Source organism: Eulemur rufifrons, chromosome 4 (genome assembly GCF_041146395.1).
Source record: "Eulemur rufifrons isolate Redbay chromosome 4, OSU_ERuf_1, whole genome shotgun sequence".
Taxonomy (NCBI): Eukaryota; Metazoa; Chordata; class Mammalia; order Primates; family Lemuridae; genus Eulemur; species Eulemur rufifrons.
In genome coordinates, this window is record NC_090986.1 from 3,817,907 (window position 1) to 3,840,620 (window position 22,714).

Genomic DNA, 22,714 nt, shown 5'->3' on the forward strand with positions numbered 1-22,714 from the left:
TGTATTGAGGAGTAAAGTTCCTTCAGGAGTTCCTACTTGATAATTCAGTAATGGGCCTGTATTAGGGACGGTAACTGTCCCCACTGGCTGGACAGGGGTACATCTACGGATTTCATCACCATGTGCCTGGGCATTAAGTCAAACTCTCTCCTTCTCTTCGCAGGATGGTGTAGAGGAAAGAATAGTGTAGAGGTCATGCCAGGTCAGATCATAAGATTGTGTTAAATAAAAGGGACAGGTACCTCCCTGATGCCTTCCACTGCAGGCCCCAGGACTTGAACAGAATGACAGCAAGTAGTAGGGGGACTGAGATGAGGGCAGGGAGCAGGTTGAGGGTCAGGCTAAGGGAGTTCTCGTTGGGGATATCATTATGGGCGAGGGCTGAGATTGCAAGAGTCATGTTCTGAGGTTTCAAGTTTGTCCAGAGCAGAGACGGAGGGAGAAGGGCAAGGCCTAGAGTGTAGCAGGAAGATTTGAGCCAGATTACAGTTCATGCAGAGTGAGAGTAGAGGGTAAAAATGGTGTAGACATAGGGAATCTCGGACCATTTGTTATTGCAGTGACAAACATTGTAGTGAGACCTGGTGTTCTGAGAAGAGGAGTAGACTGAGAGTTGCCCATGTTCCTGGAAAGAGTAGGGGTCACACAGGGCTGATTCTACTCAATTGTAGGCGTCCTAGAATGAGGGAATAGCTCGGAGTGAGTAGAGTGCATGAATTCTAGCAAAGAGTCGCAACAGGCATCCTTGTGTTCAAGGAGGGCCCCAGGTGCTGAGAGTCCTCCGGCTCATGGACAGGACTTTTGAGTCAACACAAGTACACAAGAATGAGCTTGTGAGGTCCTACTCACTAGGAGCAGGATGTCTCCAGGATGTGGATTTGAAGGTCAGTGAAGGAAGAAGACCTGTGGGACTTCTCAGCGATGAGAGTATGAGAGATAGGGAGAACCCCAGAGCGAGTTTGCGAGCTTTTACTCCCTGAGGATGAAATGCGAAGTGTGAAGATCAGCAAAGGGAAGATCTGAGTCCCAGTCCTGTGTCTGCCTCTCAGCTTGGTTCAGGAGGGTCCGGGTGCACAGTTACCTTGGCCTTGGCTGAGCTAGCGCGCTCTGCCGACACGCCAGGATCAGAGACAAGTTAGAGACGGACCCCTGCAGGGCTCAGGAAAGATCCATGGAAACCTTGCCAATGACCCAGGGACTCAGAGGAAGGCAGGATTCAGGAGTTAGGCCAGGATGAGCTGCCGCTGCCTACTGCTTCCCGAGTTGCAAGGCTTGCCTGCTAGAGATGCAGAGTCCTGTCCACCCAGTGTGCCCTCCCGGGTTTCGGCACCAAATGTTAGGTCGGGAGCAGAGAGAGACACACATGAAGCCTCAGGCATAGCAAAACGCTGTTTATTTTTTAGCATCTGGGTGCAGATGCGTGGAGGCAAAAAAGCATCCACACCAAGGAAGAGGAAAGTCTTGGGTTTTATAGAGGGTTTCTCAGGGGAGAGTGAGTACTTGGGCCAAAACAGCTGCTGCATTAATTTTTTTTAACAACCAATTTCGGGGACCCCTGCCCCAGACACATCCATCCTTCAGCTCTGGCTTTGCGCTTATCAGGAGAGCTAGGGAGGGATGAACTTCCTCTCTATCAGGGAGGGAGGGGGAGGAATGCTGGCTGCAGCTGTCTGTTAGATCTACAAAGTCCGGAGACTCCCCAGACTTCTGCGGCTATTGTTTTATAAGCCTAAGTTTTGCATTAACCACATTGTGTCCTATACATACATTTAGGATCCAGATGGAAGAAACCTAACAGTTTTCCTGTAAGTTAATATTGGAGTACAAGAAATGATTCTTCAAAACAAATGTAGTTTAGTCATGCTGAGGGCTTTTGAAAATTGGAAAGCCTCAAGATTTGCCAGAAAATCGGCATCTTTCTAACCTTCCCTTGATGCTTTGTGCCCTCACCCCAAGAGCCCTGAGGGATTCTCTGAAGTTTCCTTATCTAACAAAGAAAGCTTCTTATGAAAGTCAATACAATTGCCTTCTATTGCCATCCTGTTGCCTCATTAGCTAGTGCAGAAATATATACTACTACTCCTGAATGGTGTTTCCCTCAACATAACGCGTGCCTCTCAGGTTCATTCAGATGCCAAAAGGAACAGTTTAAAAGTTAATTTCTTTCTCCCTGGTCCATTCATTCTTGCTAATAATCGTTTTTTGCTTCTCAAAAGAATGGTATGCATTCGCCATCTGCATATCCTATGCAAAATAGTACTTGAGCATCTGAACCCCATGGGAGGTTGGGGTAATCCCTCTGTGATGTCCCCAAATGCACATTAATACATGCATATGCCTTTTCTCTTATCATTTGATATTCAGTGAACCTTCTGAGAATAAAGAGAAAAGTTTTCCTTTGGCCCATATATTAGTAATTTACAGGAAATAAATTTGAGTTACATTTTGCTTTGCTGAGGTAGGAACGCAGGGCACTAGAGCCATTGCAGTCTAATTGCCTCCTATTTATTTTAACACTCCATAGGGGGACTTGTATTCCCTCCATTTTCTTTTCTTTTTCTCTTTCTCTCTCTCTTTCTTTTTTTTTTTTTTTTCTTCTGAGACAGAGTCTTGCAGTGTCTTGCAGTGCAGTGTCATCATCATAGCTCACAGCAATCTCAAACTCCCAGGCCAAAGTGATCCTCCTGCCTCAGCCTGCCAAGTAGCTGGGACTATGGGCAAAATCCACCATGATTAGGCAAATTTTTTTCTACCTTTAGTAAGGTGGGATCTTTCCGTTGCTCGAGCTGGTCTTGAACTTCTGACCTCAAACCGTCCTTCCACCTGAGCCTCCCAGAGTGCTAAGATTACAGGTGTGAGCCACAGTGCCTGGCCTACCTGTATTTTCTAGATGTATGGCAAGTGGGGCATAAATTCACCACCCTGTTTCCTCAGCCTAACTCTTATAGGCCTTACAGTAAAATCCTAAATGTTCAGTTTCTTTCCTACATTTCCAAATGGCAACTTCACATCCAATTTACAATATCAACTATTTTTCCTTTATTACCCAATGCAAACAGATGGAGTATTTTAGTTTTCTTGTCATTTCTTTACATAACAGTGGGTGGTTGTTTTTAAAATATTGGTTTTCTATTTCTGAACATTTCACATGGGAAGAAAACACAATAATTTCATGGCACTCTGCTGTAAATAGTCTTTGTGTCTCCCCTCATTTAATCTTCCTCAGACACACATACTTTCCCAGAATGTCTTCAGGTTGAGGTTCCTCTCTAGAAACTGTATGGGATGATGTGTCCTCAGCCACGCTTATGTCTTTTCCTCATCCTGGGTAATGACCCAAGGACCAGGGTCCTTACTTGTCTGGACATGACCCAAGATGCCCAAAGCAGCCATGTTTTCTGGAGTGTCCCATGAATATCAGTCTCTGGGACATCTCCGCCCAGAGGACAGCCTGAGGTATGTGGGTGGAGCCTCTCAGGGGAGCAGGTGAATTTTCTTGAGGTTGAGAGGAGTCTCCCCTTCGCCTAAATAGCTAATCCATTGGGACTTTAAGAATTTTTTGTACCAGCCTCTGTTTTGATTCCTTTGAGACACATTACTGGTCAGCGCATCAGATGCTGGTATTCAGAGGAAGTTTCACAAATCATTCCTGCCCTCTGAATTCTCTCAGGTTTTTGAAGGGAGAAAAACTATTTCAAAGGACAAGGTTAACCCACCCCAACAAGGTGGTGCAAAACCCTGCAAAGCAGTACAGGCTTGATGTGTGCTAGAAGGCAGAGTGCATTTTCCTTTGGGAGGGTGGTCATTGAGCACTTTAGTGAGCAGGATGGCGGTGGGAGGATGTCCCAAGGGATGTGATGACCTTACTTGACACTCAAGTCAGACATTCCTGTATTCCAGTCACCAGTGCCACGTTTTGAATTTGTTGCCTTGAAAAGCTTTGTTGCTTTATTTCAGCTTCAGTTTTTCATTAATTGTAAAATGCAATTTATCTGTAGAGCTTGAAAATGAGAAAGTATTTCTGAAAAGAAAAAAGTAAATTCAGAAAATTGAATTAAATATGTAGTCATATGTTCCATTTCATAAAAAAAAAAATCTTATTCACCATTTTCCCCCCAGAATGAGTGTAGTAAGCTTCTTAGATCTGTTCTTTTTCAGGGGTGATTTCAAATGGAGTCCCAGGGCTTAGCTTTGGAATGTTACCATGAAAAAGACGAAGACAAAGTCTCTTTTTTTTTAATTTATGAGATTTATTCTTTTTTTTATTTATTTCAGCTTAATATGGGATTACAAAAGTTCAGGTTATATATATTGCCCATGCCCTCCCATCCCCCCGAGTCTGAGCTTCAAGCGTGTCCATTCCCCAGACAGTGCACATCGCACTCATCATGTAGGTATACACCCATCCCCTCCCCCACCACCCACCTCAGTCCAATACCCAATTGGTGTTATTCCCAAATGTGCACTTAGGTGATGATCAGGGAAACCAATTTGCCAGTGAATATATGTGGTACTTATTTTTCCATTCTTGGAATACTTCACTTAATAGAATGAGTTCCAACTCTCTCCAGGAGAACAAAAGGGATTTTATATCACCATTATTTCTTACAGCTGAGTAATACTCCATGGTATATATATACCACATTTTACTAATCCACTCATGAATTGATGGGCATTTGGGTTGTTTCTACATCTTTGCAATTGTGAATTGTGCTGCTATAAACATTGGCAACAGGTGTCTTTTTTATAGAATAACTTTTGTTCTTTTGGGTAGATGCTCAATAATGGGATTGCTGGATAGAATGGTAGGTCTACTTGAATCTGTTTAAGGTATCTCCATATCAAAATCTGCATTTTATCCAGATCTTCAGTTCATTGTTGTATACATTAAAATTTGAGAGGTACCTTCTAAACCACTATGACTTTTCCATCAGAGAAATATACACAACTTAATAATGTATGATGTAAATAAAGCACTCAAAAATGTCCATGGCTTTTTGGGTGGCCTTACTTTTATACTGCATTATCTAAAAAAATATCATATCTGCACCGTTTTTGTGGATGTTATACTGTCCTCTTTGCACAGACTTACAGAATACATTAGGAAATACTTTTTTGATAAAATTATCTTATGGGATAATTCCAATCACCATATAAGTCAGAACCAGTTCTCTTTACTCTCTAATTTCACCAGGAGTGAAATTATCTCTGCCCATGGCTCCTTGGTAAATATGTGTTTTTTTTTTTTCCAGGAACAGTTGACATTCATGGATGTGGCCATAGAATTCTCTCTGGAGGAATGGGAATGCCTGGACCCTGCTCAGCAGAAATTGTATAGGGATGTGATGTTAGAGAACTACACAAACCTGGTCTCCTTAGGTGAGGAGAACTTCAATACACCATTCCCATTCCACACTAATAATTTCATATTTTTTAAAATTATGTTCTGGGAGGTTCTGCTTTGCATGAATGAGTTTCTGATCCTTGTTTCCAAGAAAAAATTGTGGATTTTTGATATAGAAAAGAAAATATTCACAGTGTTTTATCTTGACGTTAATCTTACATCTTTTTCAGCTGCAAATCTGTATCTTGCACTCTACCTTAGTATAATTGCAGAAATGTAGTGGCATAAAATATTGTTGCCCATACCTTGAAATGCAATTTCCACCACCAATTTTTGATTCAGTAGTACTGGGTAGTGGAGCTAAGAACCTGCAAATGTTAAATGCTTTCTAAGTATTCTTAAAGTCTCTGTCAGGAAAGAGTGTTTGGGGATTATTTTTCTAGAATTTTCTGTATGTTGTCTTTACTGAGCACAGTACTAGATTGGTAATTGGAGAATCCTAGTAAGAGTCATGTGAATTTTTTCTAATAAAATAGGTCTTGCTGTCTCTAAACCAGACCTGATCACCTGTCTGGAGCAAAGACATGAACCTTGGAAGGCAAAGAAATACATTGCAGTACGCAAATACCCAGGTAGGTGGGAGTGAATGAAGCAGATGGCACAGGGGAGAGAGGTCCAGAGTTTAAGGAGAAAGCCAGACCTTAAAATGGAGTGTGGGAAGCTGTGCTTCAGTGAAAATGATTTCTAAGAAGCCTGGGTTTCTTTCCCTTGGTCTCACATAAGGGCATGTCTTGTCTTTGTTTTTTAATTCCCTAAGCACTAATTCCCCGTCAGTGATCTTCCTTGAAGGTTACAGTGAGAACCCAAGTTCTGTTCGTGGCTTACAAGGGACAGCAGGATCCGAGTACTGTTCTATTGCCTTTCAGGACATGGTAATATCTGTGTATTTTTGAGGAAGTCTCTGTGAAACAATTTGTTCATTTTCCTTTTGCATCACATCTGAAACGTGTGAGTGAAGTTGTGATATTAGTACTTGGTTCAGTTATCCCAGGGACACCACAAACAGATGTGGTATGTTTTCTGCTTTATGGTTTCCTACCCTATGGAGGTTTTAAATGTAATTTTACAGGAAATTCATACTCAGTAATTTATCAGAGCTCTCTAAATATAGGAAATCGAACGTTATTTTACTTAACAATTCTGTTTTTGTATCAACTATGATAAACAATTTAAACTCTATATGCCCAAATTCCTCAACTTTAATATTGCTTATGGTATCTCTTTTCTACATTTCTTAAATATAGTATGTCTTTGGGAAGCTTAGAACATTTCTGAGCATGTTACTTGTTACTTTATTTTTTAATAAGTGTCATTTTATAGTTTTACTTAGTTTGAAGTTTACTGGAACTGTCTCATACACACACACATACACACATACACGTGTGTGGATGTGTAACATTTTTTTACACATAAAAGATATATATAATTATTATATATAATATAATTATTTGACATTTGTATACATTATGAAATGATTGATAAAATCAAGTTAATGAATATACCTATCACCTCACAATCACCTTTTTTTTTCTATTGAGAACACTTAAGGTCTACTACTGTCTTGGCAAATTTTAGGATACAAGTTATTATTAGTCACGGTGCTATACATTAAGTCTCCAAAATGTATTCATCAGATAACTAAAAGTTTTCACCCTTTGAACATCTATTTTCCCCGCCACAGGCCCTGGAAACCATATTTGTATTCTCTACCTCAAACTTTTTAGCTTCCCTACATAAGTGAGATCACGCAGTATTTGTCTTTCTGTGCCTGGCTTATTTCAGTTAGCATAATGTCCTTTAGGACCATCTGTGTTGATGAAATGGCTGAATAATATTTTTTGTGGCTAAATAGTATTCAGTAGAATATATATACTGTGTATATATACCATATTTTCTTTATCCATCCATTCAGAATTTTACAAACAGCTTGTTTTCATATCTTGTCAATTGTGAATAATATTGCAAAGAACATAGGGGTATAGATATTTCTTAAAGACATTGATTTTTTTTTTAGAGTCCCACTCTGTTGCCTGGGCTAGAGTACTGTGGCATCAGCCTAGCTCACAGCGACCTCAAACTCCTGCCTCAAGCGATCCTCCTGCCTTAGCCTCCCAAGTAGCTGGAACTATAGGCACATATCACCACGTCTGGCTGATTTTTTCTATTTTTAGTTGCCCAGCTAATTTTTTCTATTTGAAGTAGAGATGGGGTCTTACTCTTACTTAGGCTGGTCTCAAACTCCTGAGCTCAAGCAATCCTCCCGCGTTAACCTCCCAGAGTGCTAGAATTACAGACATGAGCAACCACACCCAGTCAAAGATACTGATTTTATTTCCTTTGATTATATACACAGAAGTGGGATTGCTGGATTGTATGGCAATTCTAATTTTTCATTTTTAATAGAACCTCCATACAGGTTTTCATAATGACTCCACCAATTTATTATAACTCACCAACAGTATAACGGATTTCTTTTTCTTCACATGCTTGTCAAAATTTGTTATCTACTCTTTGATATTAGCCATGCTAACATATCTGAAGTGGTATTTTAACATGATTTTGATTTTTAAGTGTTTAATGATTAGTGATGTTGAGCATCTTTTCATATACGTATGGCCATTTATATGTCTTTGTTGAGAAAAGATCTTTTCAGTTTTTTCTCCTGTTTTTCAGTTGGGTTATTATCATTATTACTGTTTTTGTCTCTTATCAGATATATGGTTTGCAACCGTTTTCTCCCATCCCTTATGTTTTCTTGTTTCATTGTCTTCTTTGCTGTACAAAAGCTTTTTTAGTTTAGTGCAGTCCAACTTCTTTATATTTACTTTTCTTGTCACATGTTTGATGTTGTATCCAAAAAATTCATTGCCAAGGTCATTATCAAGGAGGTTTCCATATGTTTCTTTTATTATTTGTAAGGATTTGTGCTTTATATAAGTCCATATTTTGAATCAATTTTTGGGTATGATATACAAGAAATGGTGTAATTGTATTTTTTTCTTGTGAGTATCCAGGTTTTCTAGCACCAAGTATTGAAGTATTGGTGAGACTATAGTTTCTGCACTGTGTGCTCTGGGTACCCCTGTCAGAGATGAGTTGACTTTGCGTGCATGGATTTTTTTCTGGGAGCTCTGTTTTGTTCCATTGTTGTTGTTTGTTTTTTTTGTCATTTTTTTATGCATGTTCTAGTCTGTTTCTATTACTATAGTTTTGAAATTAGTTTGAAATCAGAAAGTATGAGGCCTCTGATTTATTCTTCTTCCTCAGTATTATGTTGGCTACTGAAAATATATTGTAGTTTCATAAAAATTTTAGGATTGTGTTTTTCATTACTGTGAAAAAATGCCATTGAAATTTTGATAGGGAGTCCATTGAATCTTTAGATGACATTGCATAATATAGCAATTTAACAGTATTTATTCTGCTAGTATATAAACCTGTGAAATCTTTACATTTATTTGTGTCTTCAATTTCTTTCATCACCAACTGATATTTTTCAGTGTAAATCACTTTCACCTTTTTAGTTTAAATGTATTGCTAAAATGTTTATTATTTTGATGCTACTATAAATGAGATTATTTTCTTTTTTATTGGAAAGTTTGTTGTTACTGTATGAAAACACAAGTGACATTTGCATGTTAATTTAATATTCTGCCCATTTACTCAGTGCACTTTTTAGTTTAAAAAGGTTTTTTTTGTACTCTTTAGGGTTGTCTATATATAAGATCATGTCATCTATAAACAGTGAGGTTTTTTTTCTTTTCTATTTGATGGCTTTAAAAAAAAAAGTTTCCCAATATTTTTGACTAAGACTTCCAATGTTATAATAAAATAGAAGGATTAAAAGTGTGTACAATACAGCCTTGCATTTGTGTCTGTGCATTTGAAGGGGAAAATGTGTCATCCAGTTTTCATAAACCAAGTTCAGCAGGTAAAGCTCTTTCCTTTTTGGGTCCACAGCCTGATGGGTTATCCTCTGGACTTGCAAAGAATAGCGGTTCTAGCTGGCTTACAAGGCTGCTTCTAGGTCAGCTTTGATGCTTTCCTTTAGTGGGTCTGTTACTAGGGGCTTGGACAGTTGTCAATTCTGTCTTGTTCCTGGGCAGACTGGATTGCCCTCGGGACTTTGATCTGTAGGGCAGGAAGTTGCAGTTGGGTCTGCATATGGTGGGGAGGGTGTCAAGTATATGTATGAGTGTGGCTCCCACTGACTATGTGAGAGGTTTTCCCCAGGGCACGGTGTTGGTCCCTAGGTGTGCAGCACTGGCCATGGACTGTGGCTGAGAAAACTGGAACTGAGGTACAGCTGCTTCAGAGACCACAGTGAGTGCCAAGGTCTGTAGGCCTGCCTCCATGGACACAAATGGACGTTCCCTGCAGGCTTCTGGAGAGGGAGGATCATCCCTAGACCATGGCTGGGAGGAGCTGAAGTTGCTTATAGAGTCACTTCCGAATTCTCAGTGGTAGCAAGTGGAGTGAACCATTTCTTGGTCTGTAGCCAAGACTAGGGGTTCTCAAGTTTACCACCTGAATGAGGGCCTGCCTTCTCAAAATGATCCTCTTTGGTCTTGGGCTTTAGTATTATTTTACAACGTCCTTCCTGGATCTCAAAGCTTTTATAAAAGCACTTAGATTTTGAGACGGGGGTCTCATAATATCACCGAGGTCTCAAACTGCTGGACTAAAGTGATCCTATTTCCTCAGCCTCTGAGTAGCTGGAATTACATGTTTGAGCTACTGTGCCTGGCTTTCATAAAGTCACTTTTGTCCCTGGATGGCTGCAAAACTTTAGTTGCTGTGGGGAGACAGAAAAGTAGGAGACTTCCTATTCCACCATGTTGTTAATGTCACTCTCTCTATACAGTCGCACTTTCTATTTTGTTCTATATCAAATTTTACGTCTAAGCATTTCTTGTTTTGCAAGGATATATTACTGCATTTGTTTTTTAAGTTATGTCCTTTGACATAAGTTTATTGTATGTTTTGTTTTGCCTACACATTATAATTTTGGTTGAAAATGGAACTTCCCATATATACTTTATCAATATCTGGTTTAATTAAAATACAAATCAGCCATATGTCTATAAAAATTATATACATTTTTTACCTATACATTTATATATTTGGGAACCCTGATTTTATTATGTGTGTGTGTATAATAGTTTTATATAGAAAATAAATCTCAAGATCTAAGTGCCTTTATAAGAGCTTTGGGATCTAGGATCCCAAATACAAAAATATTTTTTATATATATAAATCATAGGTTTCCAGTGAATGAACCCTTGTATTACTATTTAGTGTCCTTCTTTGTCGTTTGACAGTTTTGGCTTAAAGTAGTATGTTTTATGAAATAGGACAGCTTGTGACTCAAAATGTGTTTTGCCTAATATGATTGTGACTCTCCTGCTCTCATTTGCTTGACCATTGCATGGAATGTGTTTTTCCATCCTGCACTTTCAGTCCATTTTTTTCCATTAGATCTAAAGTGAGTCTTTTATAAAGAGAATATAGTTGGATCTTTGTTTTTGAATTTCCTAAAATCCCTTTACTCAATTTTTTTCTTTTGATTGGGAATTTTAATCCATAAATATTTAAATAATTGTTTGAATGGGAAGGGCTTACTATTGCCATTTTATTAATTGTTTTCTTTGATTCTTGCAGGTATTTTGTCCTTCTTTTCCTCATTTTCTGTCCTTTGTGTCAAATTGATTTTTGTAGTGACTTGCTTTGATCCTTTCTTTTTTAAAAATGTATCTCTCAAGGTATTTTATTGTGGTTACCATGCAAATTACATAAGAGCCCTTATAGGTACAATAATATACTTTAAACTTGTAAGTAACGACTCTTCTTTACTTGTGTACAAAAATTCTTCTTCATTACATCTGCCTTAAAATTTATGTTATTGATGTCTCTAATTGTATCTCCTTATACTGTATATCCATTAACAGATGTTTCTTTCTTTCTTTCATTCTTTCTTTTTGAGACAGGGTCTCACTCTGTTGCCTGGGCTAGAGTGCCATGGTGTCAGCCTAGCTCACAGCAACCTCAAACTCCTGGGCTCAAGCAATCCTTCTGCCTCAGCCTCCCAAGCAGCTGGGACTATAGGCATGAGCCACCATGCCTGGCTAATTTTTTTTTTCTATATATATTTTTAGCTGTCCAGATCATTTCTTTCTATTTTTAGTAGAGATGGGGTCTCGCTCTTGCTCAGGCTGGTCTTGAACTCCTGACCTTGAGCGATCCTCCCACCTCAGCCTCCCAGAGTGCTAGGATTACAGGTGTGAGCAACTGCACGCAGCCTAATAGATGTTTCTGATCATTTTTGTGCTTTTATCTTATAAACTTTAAACCATGAATAAAAGCATTTTCTGTACCATTATTCTAATACTGCAGAACTTTATTTAGATGTACTTGCATCTCTTTCTCAGACATGGTTTCTTTTATTTCAGAATATTAAGGGGATACAAATATTTTTGGTTACACGAATCACTTTTGTAACGCTTGAGTCATGACTACAGGTGTGCCCATCACCCAAATATTGTTCATTGTACCCATCAGGCAGGTTTTTGTTTCTCTTCTTCTTCCCCCTGCCCCCTGCTTGATTTCCACCAAGTTTTACTTTCCTCTGTACACGTGTGTGTTCATCAGTTAGTTACAATTTAATAATGAGTACATGTGGTGTTTTTCCAATCTTGAGATACTTCACTTAGGATAATTGTCCCAAGTTACATGTAAATCATTGCAAAAGGCATTAATTGATATTTTTATGGCTGAGTAGTACTCCATGGTATAAATATACCACATTTTATTAATCCAATCTTAAATTGATGGGCACTTGGGTTGATTCCACACGTTTGCTATTGTGAATTGTGCTGAAAAAAGTATTTGAGAGCAGGTGTCTTTTTGATAGAAAGACTTCTTTTCCTTTGGGTCGATACCTAGTAGTGGGATTGCGGGATCAAATGGTAGGTCTGCTTTTAGTTCTTTGAGAAATCTCCATACTGTTTTGCATACAGGTTGTACTAATTTGCAGTCCCACCAACAGTGTGTAAGGATTCCTTTATCTCTGCCTCCGTGCCATCATCCCCTGCTCTCATGTGCAATGTCTCTGCATGGATTCTGAGCAGCTCCCCAGTGAGCCCAGAGGTCTACCGTGGGTGGGGGAGACTCCTCACAGTTCAAGCTGCCTGCAACTTTTATTCCTCTCCTAAAAAGCAGTGCTACTTCAATTCTGCTGTCTTCTCCTCTTCCCAGTAGTGTGAATTGTACTGGGACCCCTGGCTTAAGCTCTGAGTTGGTGGTGCTTATAAGAGTCGGCTACACCTTGTTGGATTGAGTCAGTAGGTGCTGTAATGGATTATATGTCATTCTCCCCGTCAGTGGTTGATGCTTGCAGGAAAGAGCCAAGTGCACAGGGGTTCTTTTGTGCCTGGAATAGGCTTCAGCCCCTTAGGAGAAGCATTTGACTGTCCCAGACAGTGGGAGGGGCCTGCAGTCCCCAGGGGATTGCTTTCTCTCCAGCACAACAGAGGAGAGTGGGAGAGTGAGGCTAGGTGGGGTTAGGTTGAGCATGCCTAGAAGGCTTTGCAAAGTCTTGGCAGGGCTCAAAGTGCTATCCCAGGGCCCTGGGAAAACCCACTGGGAGAGGGGCCAAAAAGATCTATCAAAACTAAAAAGACTGCTTATGGGGGAGGGGCTGTCTGTAGTTCAGCAACTGGCTCTTGGAGTGAGCTCCGCCCCTCTCTCATTACCCCTGCCCTGAGGGGCTCCCTCCAGTGTCTGTTTGAAAATGGACACAGAAACATGCTGCCCTCAGCCACAGTGGGACCACAGGCTGGGAACTTTGAGTCTGACAGCGTGACTTTCCTGTGGGGGTACGGGCATTTCACCAGATTTCTGTGGCTCAAACCCCCACTGTACTCTCGCATCATTTCTTCGCATGTGGGCTCCCTGGCCTACCAAGTTAATCTCTCAAATCTCTCCATTGTGACCCCTAGGAATTCACTCAAGTCGTGGGGGCACAGGATCCAGCCCATGTGTCTTCTTCACTGGCTTGTGTCTGCACAGAGTACCACAGGCAGGGGACTCCCAGACTCGGCACCCCTGGGGCCACCATAGGTCCCCAGAGGTAAAGGTGTGGAGAACACTGTAGGTGAGGAAAGGTGGCTGCCCTCCCAGCTGCAGTGGGTGGGGCAGGGAGGAAGAGAGCCAGGAATAGAGCCAGGACGCTGGCTCCTCCAGTCGCCCCCCTTGGAAGGCAGCCTGCAGGAAACGTCCAAGCTCCAGACCAACTCCTGTTCTCCACACGATTCAGTGGGTGCAGCAGTGCCCATGCACATAAACGTGGGGAAGCTCACATACAACTCAGTAGCCCACTGATTACCAAAGGTGTGTAGGAAGGAGAAACGCAGTGCTCCCTTATTCCTTCACTGCGCTCTGAGTCTCTTTGGGTTTGATTCTCACCAGTTTCTTCTCATCTTTTTATTTTTCCGTTTTCGTGTTCTGCTTCACAATTTTCCCCTGTGAAGTATGCAGCAGGCTCTGAAACCTCCTCCAAACTACATATGAGCTGTGCCCATTCCTCCCCTTTCCTTACCTAAAACACTTTCTTCCCTCTGGGGTGCTCCAGCAAGTGATGGCTCTAGTAGGCCCTCTGGCCCTCTCCCCTCTTCATTAATTATTTTTATATAATTTTGTGTTGTTTTCTAGCATCATTTTATTTTCAATGAAAGGGGCTTCCTTTGGCACTTCTTGTAGGGCAGATCTAGTGCTGACAGACTCTGTCAGCATCTGGTTATGTTGATAAATCTTTTTTTTTCTTCCTTTAGGAGGATAGTTTTGCTAGATACAGTATTTCTGTTGTGCAGTTTTTGTTCTTTAGGCACTGTGACTATATAACCCAATTTCTTTCTGCAGGACAAATTTGTGATGATAAATCCACTGGTTCTCTCATAGAAGCAAGCTTATAGATGACACATCACTTTTGTCTTGCAGCTTTTTAGATTCTCTTTTCTGTGACTTTCAAAGCTTTGCTTATAATGTCTTGTTATGAGTCCTTTTGTTTATCCTAGGTAATGTGTTTTGAGGTTCTTGATTTCTTCATTCTTTTTCTTACATTTTAGAATTGCTCAGTCATTTCTATTTGTGTTCTTCAGCTACACAGTTTGTTTTCTTTTATATTTTTTGTTGCTGTTCTAATTTTCCTCTATTCATTTAGTTGTCTGTTTTCATTTCATTCATTGTGCACTATTCAGATGGGGCTTTTTAATTTTCTCAGGTAATTTATATATCATTATTTCTTTATAGTTAATTTCTTTTTTTTTTCTTTTTTTGGATGTTAATCTTTTATTATTATTATATTTACATATTTTGGAACCTCACATAATTTTGATAAATAACTCTTACAAAATTATGCAAAAAGTACAAGAATGTCTGGTAAACAAACAGTCTGTATTTTCCAAAAAGATTTTTTACAACATGCAATTCTTAAGGCAGCATCCTCCTTACAAGGAAAGGTAATTCTTTTACTCATCAAGAAATCTGCTGCTGCAAAGAATAGGCTAAGAAAGCCTGGCTTCTTCCATTAATGCCTTTTGTCTTTCCTGTCTGATTTTCGGTCTCTTTCACTTCTTGAAGAACTTTTGCCTGATTGACTGAACTCTCTGATATAGACCTCTTTCTGTCGGACTGAGAATTCTTATCCTTTGATCCTTTTGTATCTCTACCACTACTACCTTTTGAAGATTTGTGACTTCTTTCTAGTCCTGAAGCATCCCTTCTCTTCCGATCCACGCTCCTTCTGTGCTTTCTGTCTCTATTATGTCCCTGGCCTCTGCTCCAACTTCTACTCTCACTACTACTACTAGTGCTGCTGCTACTGTCTCTGCTGCAGCTGCCACTTGTACTGGGACTACTACTGGAAGTACTTCGACTGCTACTACTGCCACTACTGGAACTGCTTCCACTGCTACTACTGGTGGAACTGCTACTAGAAGTACTACTGCCACTGCTTCAGCTTCTACTCTTGCTTGTTTTATTTCTAGCTCGACCTCTACTTCTGCTCTTAGTTTTGGTTTTGCTCTTGCTTTCTGCATGTACCATCAAGACTGGCTCTACTGGCACCGTGGTGAGTTTTACAGACTCTACAGTAAACTCCTTCCTCTCAGGTAGTAAATGCCCTTGCTCCTGGATCCCCTGGGGTGGTGGCTGTAAAACAGCTAATGGCAAAGTCTCAGGCTGAGAGGGAAGCTAGGACTGGAGTACTGGCTGGGACTGGGACTGAGATGGAGGGTGGGACTGAGATTGAGGCTGGAGCTGAGGCTGAGGCTGAGGAAAGAGCTGAGGCTGAGCCATAGCCTCAGGTTGGGGCTCAGATTCTTTTTCTTCTTTTTCCTCAGACTCCTTTTCCATGTCTAGAGCACTAACATTGTCTTTCCCAGGAGACAGTGATTTACATTCTTTATCTGGCTCAATTTCAAATTCCATCGCTGGCTCCAATTCTTTGCTAGTTTCATTTTCTGAAGGTTCTATACTTTCAACTTGATTAGTTTCCATCGCCTCCTGTTCAACAATTACATTTTAGACATTCTCAACCATCTCTAACACATCTATAACTTCTTCAGGCTGACTATCTGTTGCTTTTCACTTTCCCTGACCTCGGTTTCCTCCTCCATCTTAACCTCCATTTCCTGCTTTTGTTCCTCTTCCTCCTGTTCTTTCTCTGTATCACTATGAACAATACCCGCTTCCTTTTCCTCTTTCTCTCCTGCTTCCTCTATTTCTACGTCATTGTGCTGATTACCTGTCTCCTCCAACTCTTCCTCTCGCTGAGCCACTTTACCCTCTTCTTGCTCTGCCTTCTGTTCTTCATTATGCACCACCTGATGCTCTTTTTCCTTCATTGATTGTCTTCTAGGCCTAGCTTCTATTTTATTTATTTGTTCTGCAAATTCGAGGCATCTACCATCAAATAAAGCATTCATTTTTCGCTGTGACTTTTCTATTAGTTTTTGGGTAGCAGGACACATCCTTCCAGGAATATAGAACAAATGGGGCTTTGTCTTAGTTCTTATATATTTAATTATCTTGACATTATGTTCATTCCATTCTTCTTGCAGCTGCGCAAGCTCAACTTTCTGTTCCAAAAGCCGCAGTTCTGTCTGTTTAGCACGTCTCTCTTCAAACAGCTCTCTCCTTTCATTTTCAACCTGCTTTCTCTCTTCTTCTGCCTGAATTTCAAGTTTTTGCTCCATTTCCTGGTGCCTCTTTTGCCTTTCAGTAGCAACAGTGGATTCTTGTTTAAATTTTTGAAGGGTACCCATCAACAAGCCAAATATTCGCCGGTTCCTTTGCTTTCCTTTTTCATCCATATTTTGATCCTGGATAAAATATAGCTCTTTGGAGGTAGCTACAACTGAAGACTGCAATGCTGGCTTTTTGACATCATCATCCTCTGGATCGCTTTCTTGTCATGATTCTCTTCTTGTCCGACGCTCCCCACCCAGCCTACTGACTGCCCCTTCAAGGTCTCTGTATTTGGCTGGGTGTCCTCCTCCACTGTCTGAGAATCCATGCCTCGGCAATAAACTACCACGTCCTCTACTCCACCAAGACCAGAAAGGGCCATCCATCTGGCTTGGATGGGCCTCACGTCATTCGGATCCTGCCCCGTGAGCTTGCAAATATTCTCATCCACGTTCTTTAGGCTCTCTTTGACTTTTTCTAGCTGCTCCTGCAAAGTTCTCACTGCGACCCCCATCTTCTCCATGAGGAAGGCTTCGAGACTGCTCAATTTCTGATTATTTATTTTCTTTATTTTATTGGGCTAGGATATCCTGATACTTTGTGTATGTTATAATCTTTGGTTGATATTTGGAGATTAAATAAAAATTCATCCATCACAATCTTTAAAAAATGGCTTTGTCCTGGGAGATTCTGATATGAATTGCTTGGGCTACAGATTCTTGTAGCCTCCCAAATCTATTCTCAGGATGTTTATTCTGTGGAATTGTATGTTTATTTTCCAGGTAAAGTGATTTTTCCATGTGTTTTCTTAAGGCCCTCTAATCATTTGCTACACCTATTGTATGCCACTTGTACTGAAGTCTCTCTGCTGCTGTAACACTCATTTACCTTTGTTTTCAGCAAACCCAGTCTACCTTCCAAAGCACAACACAATTACGTTCAGCATTCTGTGTTATGGGAGACACTAACCAGTTTCTGGAAAGGCCCCTAAAGTACAAAGATATATATATGGCCACAATTCTCTTTCTCCTTTTGGGGAGAATCCAGGACTTGATTTTTTAAACCCATATAAACCATGCTATATTAATATTAGGAAGGGCAATGGTAGGTAAATGTAACAAACTTTTCTTCCTCTTCTATGTGGCTTTTGGCACTGTGCTCTCCCAGGATGCTGCAAACATTTAATTGGTTTTAAAATTCACACAGAAGCAATTTGGTCAGTATATTTTTTATTAATGCTATGTAGCTGTAACTGTATTAGGGCCTGTGGTACTTTACTATGCTATCTTGATAATGTGCTTGCTATAATTTTATATATTAGATTTGTAATAGATGTTCATCTAAGGCTGAAAAAAACAAGTGGGATAATTTGTTATTTTTATTTCTTTCAGCTGTGTCTTCTTATTACGCCCAAGACTATTTGCCAGGGAAAAGCCTGAAAGATTCATTCCAAAAAGTGCAACTGAGAAATTACAGAGGCTCTGGACTTCCTAATTTAAGCTTAAGAAAAGACTGGGAAAGTGTGGGTGAGTGTAAGGAGCAGAAAGAATGTCATAATGGATTTAACCAATTTTCAACAGCTAGCCATTGCAAAGTTGTCAAATGTAATAAATGTTTGAAAGTCTTGAGAAAATTATCAAAAAAGATAAAATATACTGTAGAGAAAACTTTCAAATGTAAAGAATGTGGAAAAGCCATTAACAAATGTTCACACTTTACTGAATTTAAAAGAATTCATACTAGAGAGAAACATTATATAGAATGTGGCAAAGTCTTCAAATCTTGCTCAAGCCGTTCTAATCATAAGTTAAGTCACACTGGAGGGAACCCCTATAAATGTGAAGAATGTGGCAAAGCTTTTAAGTGGTCTTCATACCTTAATATACATCAGAGAATTCATGCTGGAGAGAAACCCTACAAATGTAAAGAATGTGGCAAAGCCTTTAACCAGTGTTCAGCCCTTACCACATATAAAAGAATTCATACTGGAGAGAAACCCTACAAATGTGAAAAATGTGGCAAAGCTTTTATCCTGCATTCTAACCTGACCAAACATGAGACAATTCATACTGGAGAGAAACCCTACCAATGTGAAGAATGCGGCAAAGCCTTTAACCGGTGTTCAATACTTACCACACATAAGAGAATTCATACTGGAGAGAAACCGTACAAATGTGAAGAATGTGGCAAAACTTTTAACCAGTGTTCAATACTTACCACACATAAGACAATTCATACTGGAGAGAAACCGTATAAATGTGAAGAATGTGGCAAAACTTTTAACCGGTGTTCACTACTTACCACACATAAGAGAATTCCTACTGGAGAGAAACCCTACAGATGTGAAGAATGTGGCAAAGCTTTTAACCACTGTTCAGCTCTGACCATACATAAAAGAATACATACTGGAGAGAAACCCTACAGATGTGAAGAATGTGGCAAAGTTTTTAACCACTGTTCAGCCCTGACCATACATAAGAGAATTCATACTGGAGAGAAACCCTACAAATGTGAAGAATGTGGCAAAGCTTTTAATCACTGTTCAGCCCTGACCATACATAAGAGAATACATACTGGAGAGAAACCCTACAGATGTGAAGAATGTGGCAAAGCTTTTAATCGCTGTTCAACCCTGACCACACATAAAAGAATTCATACTGGATAGAAACTCTACAAATGTGAAGAATGTGGCAAACCTTTTAACCAGTGTTCAACCCTGACCACATATAAGAGAATTCATACTGGAGAGAATCCCTAAAAATGTGAAGAATGTGGCAAAGCTTTTATCTGGCGTTCAACCCTGACCACACATAAGACAATTCATAATGGAGAGAAATTCTACAAATGTGAAGAATGTGGTGAAGCTTTTAACCAGTGTTATATACTTAGCACACATATAGAATTCATACTGGAGAGAAACCCTACAAATGTGAAGAATGTGGCAAAGCTTTCAACTGGTGTTGAAACCTGACCAAACATAAGACAATTCATACTGGAGAGAAACCCTACAAATGTGAAGCATGTGGCAAAGCTTTTAAGTTATGTTCAAACCTTAATGTACATAAAAGAATTCATACTGGAGAGAAACCCTACAAATGTGAATGAGGTGGCAAAGCCTTTACCCAGTGCTCTTACCTTACTATACATGACAGAATTCATACCTGAGAAAAATCCTACAAATGTAAACAATGTGGCACATTCTTTAATAACTGTTCACATATTAGTTGACATGACAGGGGTCATACTGGATAAAAGTAGTATAAACGTAAAGACTGTTGAAACACCTTCCACAAAATAAAAGACTTAGAGTGCACCATGGTATTGATACAGGGAAAAAAAATTAGAAGTATAAAGACTGGTGAAATACATTTACTTATATCGCAGATCTTATTTATTGTACACAATTCATACTGGAGGGCAAGCCCCTAACAATTGCTTAAACTGTACTGAACTTCACAGAATTTGGACTGGAGAGAAGCCCTACAAATAAAATAAATGCGGAAAAATATTTCTTCAAAAAATATGCCTTAGGAGACATCAGCATTAATATGAAAATATATTTTAGAGATACAAGAAATATGAAAAAATTTAATAATAACTTAAGTCTAAGTAAACATCAGAGGATTAACACTAGAAAGTACCAAGGCACTAACGCTTGCAGACATTAAAGCAGAGGGTTGATTATGAAGAATAATACAAAGTTAAAATAGTTAGATAATTTATTTGTATATGGGCTTAAAAAGAGCAGAAGATTGATTTTTGGAGGGTTATAATTACACTCAAATTCTGATATTTTCCATTGAAATGATTTTAGATGTTTGAAAAATTAAATATTGATGCAGTTCAACACTCAAATCACTTGCTGCTATGGTTTCATTCCTAGTCTTTCTGTGAAAGGATGTGGCCAACTTTTGCTGCATCAGAGCTATGAAAGAACTTTCTGCATTATGTAGGCATCATTTTTGTACTCTTGCAAGGAAAATTAAGGACACCAAGATGTAATATTCAGTAAGAAAATCTAAGTGGAAAGGCTCATTGTGAACCAGCCATAACACTGTTTTAAGTAAACTGTGTGGTAGGTTTTTAATGTAATATTCTTCTGAGGACATTTTCAACTTTAGAAGTAAATTGTTTTACCAATTGTATATTAAGTAATAGAACAAAGTAGATTTTGAAATGCTATTACTAAGACTATGTGTGATCTTAATTTGTTTTAATAAAAGAAAATTGTTTTTAATGTGTTACATGTTGTGTATTGAATGAAGTCTTAACCTTCCACCGATATTTACCTAGTCCACTTTATTCAAAGTCCAGATAACAAATGTAAACAATATAATATTGGGTAACATACTGGAACATAACATTACTAATGAGTTTTTTGCAGAGGCTTTAAACTTCAGTTAATTTGAAAAATATTGCTTCCATAGGTTATATTTTTATTCTTTTTCTTCTTTTTGCGACTATAAAGGGCCATTAAAATGGTTATAATGAGATTATATAGGGGTATAATCAAAGGCCATACATTGCTGAATAATGAATATTTACAAATTTTCATTGTACATTTTTCTTTGAATGTGCAACCTGCCTGGCCTGAAAACTCCATATAGACTCTATAGATAAACTTTAAGTGCAGAATGATGGAGGAAGTAATTGTGTTTGTGTGTGTACCTATTTTGAGAAGAAAAGAAAAACATTGGAATAAAACAGGTAATTTAAAAAAATGTTGATAATTTACTACCAAACTACAAACCTCATAGATTCTGAAAGTAAATATATTTTCTCTGCTTTGAATTGCCAAGACTTACCAATCCTAAATATTTAGGTACCCAACACAGGAGCAGCCAGATACATAAAGCAAATCCTGCTTGATCTAAATAACATAATAAACAGCAATGCCATAATAGCCAGGGATTTCAACACCCCACTGACAGAACTGGATAGGTTCTCCAAGCAGAAAATAAGCAAGGAAACAATGGACTTAAACAGAACTAAAACAAATGGCCCTAACTGCCATGTACAGAACATTGCACCCAAACAACACTGAATATACATTCTTCTCATCACCTCATGGAACTGTCTCTAAAATTGATCACATCCTATTCCACAAAACAGATCTCAATAAATTAAAAAAAAAATAGAAATTATACCATGTATCTTATCAGACCACAGTGGAATAAAATTAGAGACCAATTCCAACAGAAACACTTACCTCTACACAAAGTCATGGAAATTAAACAATCTATTGTTGAATACCATTGGGTCAAGGAGGAGGAGAGACAAATGAAAATCAAAAGATTCTTTGCACTAAATGATAATGGGGGCACAATTTATCAAAATCTGTAGGATACAGCAAAAGCATTCCTGAGAGGAAAACTAATAGCATTAAATGCCCACATCCTAAATAAAGAAAGATCACAAATAAACAAACTAATGAACTGTCACAAGAAATTGGAAATGGAAGAGAAATCCAATCCTAAACCCAGTAGAAGAAAAGACATAACCAGGATCAGAGCAGACTAAATGAAATCAAGGACAAAAAAATTATACAGAAGATCAATAAAATAAAAAGTTGCCTCTTTGAAAAGATAAACAAAATTGACAGCCCTCTTGCTAGATTGACCAGAAGCAGAAAGGAAAGGACTCTAATAAGCTCAACTGGCAATTCAAAAGGAGAGATCACAACTGACATCACCAAAATACAAAACATCATCTTTGACTACTATAAAAATCTCTATGTCCAAAAACTTGAAAACGTGGAGAAAATGGACAAATTATTAGAAACACACAACCTCCCATGGCTCAATCAGGAAGAAATAAAAATCCTAAAGAGACCAATATCAAGCACAGAAATTAAAGCAGCAATAAAAAAATCTTCCAATGAAAAAAAATTGCCGAACCGGAAGGGTTCATACTTGAATTTTACCAAACCTACAAAGAAGAACTGGCACATATACTGCAGAAATTATTCCACAACATTGAGAAGGATGGAATCCTCCCCAAGTCATTCTGTGAAGTCAATGTCATCTTGATACCAAAGCCAGGAAAGGACACAACCAAAAAAGAAAA

General features: G+C 39.0%; 2 pseudogenes; one reads left to right on the forward strand and one right to left on the reverse strand.

Annotated features, from left to right (window-relative positions):
* Positions 1 to 14,987: 14,987 nt before the first annotated feature.
* LOC138382528 (pinin-like) lies at positions 14,988 to 17,162 on the reverse strand (annotated as a pseudogene).
* A 587-nt stretch (positions 17,163 to 17,749) lies between these two features.
* LOC138382908 (zinc finger protein 737-like) lies at positions 17,750 to 19,414 on the forward strand (annotated as a pseudogene).
* Positions 19,415 to 22,714: the final 3,300 nt, after the last annotated feature.